Genomic DNA, 3,618 nt, shown 5'->3' on the forward strand with positions numbered 1-3,618 from the left:
ATATATATAATGAAACAATTGTCTGCCTTTTGGATCTCATAGGTGACTAGAATCACTATTGAAATATTCATCCTTAGTATTAACATTTGTTAAGCATCTATTTGCATGTAATTCTACATCATGTTCTTTAGTGTTTATTCAATACCTATTTAGTCTATTTATATGCAGAAGTGTAGAAACATATCTAGTGGAAGGTAATCTGTAATTAATACAAAGGATATCTAAAATACTACCAAAACTGCTGTACAGATACAAAAACGAATGTGAATAGAGGATAGCATAGCATATCATGACCAAATACTATTATATGTATAGTCCTACAATAACGGTGATACCAAACTATTGTTTACTAGTGGATAGATACATAGGCATATATGCTAGTTAGCTGAATATGCTTGGAATTGCATATGGGAGTATACATTCAATTGTATACATGTTTTTAAGAGGGTTTTTAAAAGATTTTATTTATACTGGCTGCAAATATATCCATAAACGTAGAACATAGAATACATTCAATTGTATACATGTTTTTAAGAGGGTTTTTTGAGATTTTATTTATACTTGCTGCAAATATATCCATAGAACGTAGTACATAGAACGTAGAAGGGACAACGATATGAAAACTTTTGAGTCATAACCAAATGTCCTGAGAGACTTAATCATAAGGTTTAGAGGCTAAGACAAGGCTGGGGTTATTTTAGGTTAATTGGCATAACATACTCCACAAAGACATTTTACACTTTACTTTGGTAGGCAGCAACTGAGATTTAAAAGGTTATTATCAGCCATGTAAGATGCAATTATTGGTTTCTCCCCACGTGGAGCAGAGTTCAGAAGGAAGGAAAGAAGGATGGTTGGAAATGGGGCACTCAGAGTAGAAGTGAGGCAGCAGACTTTCCCAACACAATTTGTCTTTTCATTTCCTGGCTGCTGGTGCCAAGAGTGTTGATTGTGGAGTAAAGCAAATTAAAGTTGTTAACAATCTCTATCTCTTCACCATTTAGAGAGGAATATTGAAATGAGTGTGCAAGTTAATCTTTTTCACAATGGCAAGAGTGTCAAAGACTCAGAATCTAGAAATGATTCTTTTTTTATTTTATATTGGTTTGCTTACAAAGTTTATATATATATATATAGTTTCACACTATTCTTCATTCACATTGTGTTTCATGCAATCATTTCCATTCATAATATTTTATAAAGTTAATTGCCATCATATTATGTCCACCATTACCCTGTCATTTCAGATCTCCACTGTATCTTTCCCATTTCCTTTACCTCCTCCATCCATCCACCAAATTTTACAGCTCTGGGATTTTACCCCCACCCATTCTCACTCATCTGCTCCCACCCCTTCCCCTCTTGGATCCCCATACGTATTTTACTAGTCATCCTTCTATTTCTACAATAATGGTTTTATGCAGTATTTGTCCTTATTAGATTGAGTTGGTTCACTCAGCATAACTCTCTCCAGTCTCTCCCAAGTTAAGTAGTGTTTTTTAAAATCATTACTCTTGAGTGCTGCATAGTATCCCATTGTGTAAATATACCACAATTTCTCAATCTATCCAGTTGTGGTTGGACATTTGGGCTGTTCTTGCGCTAGTGAGTAATGCTGCTGTGGCCATTGGTGTACAAATCTCCATTTGTGTCTCAGTTCTAATTTCCGTGAAGTATATTTCTAGCAGAAAAATAGTTGGGTCATACAGAGTTTCTCTGTTCATTGTTTTTAGGAAGCACTAAATGGCCTTCCAGAGTGGTTGCACCATTTTACAAGTTTACCAAGAGTGTACAAGAGTTTCTGTTCAGCAATCAACAATAACAAAAACACTGTGTCTTGCAGAAGTGCTCTGTAGTCTTTTTGTACAGGTATTTTGTGTCTCTAGCTAGGTTCACTCCCAAGTATCTCAATTTGTGGTTGGCTATTGCAAATGGCATTGTTTTCTTGGTTTCCTTCTCTGAGTTCTCTTTGTTACTGTACAGGAATACCACTGACTTTTGGATATTATCTGTGTCCTGCCACCCTACTGAATTGGCCCATTAGCTCTAACAGTTCTGTTTTGGGTTTTTTTTTCAGACTTTGGGGTTTTCTGTGTGCACTGTCATATCATCTGCATATGTTGTTGTTGATTACCTTCAAGTTGAGTACGACTCATAGCTACCCTATGAACAAAAGACCTGAAGGCTCTCTACAACTATTGACATTTATCAAAGTTCATTCAGTTTTCAGAGGCATGTTGTTTAGGAAGTGGATGCCACTCCTGCTTCCAAACCTGTCTTAAACTGGGAGCTCCACCAAACACTGTCTACCATGGGGAATCATTATGGCATTTGATACCCCAGTAGCACAAGGTTCAGCATAGCAACTCCTGCATAGCAACAATTTAACCATCTAATCAATCTTGATGTCTTTAATTTCCTTCTCTTATCATATTGCCATAGCCAGTACTTCTAATACAATATTGACTAGAAGTGGTGACAGTGGGCCCCTTTTTAATATTGGCTCTTGGTTTTCCATATATACTTTTCACTATGTTGAGGAAATTCCCTTCTATTTCTATTTTGCTATACATCTGAGAGCTGTACAATGAATAAGGATGACAGAAAAAGAATTGATGCCATTGAGCTGTGGTGTTAGAGAAAGCACTTAACAACCCATGGATGGCTGAGAGAATGAACAGTTATGTCTTGGAGTGGATGCAGCCAGAAGGCTCTTTGGAGGCAAGCAGACTTTGGGCATGTTGCTAGCAGGGGCTATTCCTTGGAGAGAGACATGACCCTTGACTAGGTGGATTGACACGGTGCCAGCTGCAATGGGCTCTTGTGTGCCAGGTAGTGTGAGGATGGCACAGGATAGAACAGTGAGTAGATCTTTTGTTTATAGGGTTGCTGTAAGTTGGACTCAACTTGACAGCACCTAACAACAACAACTGGTGGTATACTGGTTAAGCTTTGACTGAGTCTTGGTAGTGCAATAGTTAACCTGAAAAGTTTGTAGTTTTAACTCATTCTGCATGTCTGAAGGAGGCTTACCTGGCAATCTGTATCTGTAAATTTTATAGCCTAGGAAGCCCTATGGGGCAATTCTACTGGATAGGGTTACTATCCACTCAACAGTTCCCAGTAACAACAAAAACAATCTAACATTTACTGCTGCCCCCATAATGAAATAGCACTCTTCCCATTTTCTTCCTGTTTTTTCTATTCCCTGCTATTTCCTGCCTTCTGGGCTTTATCCTTGGGCAAAATAATGCCTTTTGATCTCAAATGATTGATTGTTCTGATGACTATATACCTCACTGGTTTTATTATTTCTATTTTTTACTTAAAATAAAGTTTTTCTCTTATTCTGCTTTACTTTCAAAGTTCGTATACATTGTTTTTCACACTGGGTCTTTCCCCTTTCCTTTACGGACCCCTTCCTCCACCCATCAAATTGAGAGACTCTATGATTAACCATCCACTCCTCACTCCCCCCACCCCTGCCCCATCATATTACCTTTGAAGCCTGCCTATTTTTTGGCTGAAAATGGAGATAGCTAAGGTCAATAGTCTTAGAATCTCAGTCAGACTAGTAAACTTCTGTTTGTGATTTCAAGTTTGGGGTTTTTTTTTTAT

The 3,618-nt window shown here is 37.5% G+C and overlaps 1 protein-coding gene across 1 annotated transcript in view; it reads left to right on the forward strand.

Moving 5' to 3' along the window:
- Positions 1–3,618, forward strand: part of AKAP3 (A kinase (PRKA) anchor protein 3) — a 31,080-nt gene that overhangs the window by 782 nt on the left and 26,680 nt on the right. The gene's annotated exons all lie outside the window — the stretch shown is intronic.

This window comes from Elephantulus edwardii, unplaced genomic scaffold (genome assembly GCF_000299155.1).
Source record: "Elephantulus edwardii isolate Elephantulus edwardi_28Jun2011 unplaced genomic scaffold, EleEdw1.0 scaffold00096, whole genome shotgun sequence".
NCBI classification, from domain to species: Eukaryota; Metazoa; Chordata; class Mammalia; order Macroscelidea; family Macroscelididae; genus Elephantulus; species Elephantulus edwardii.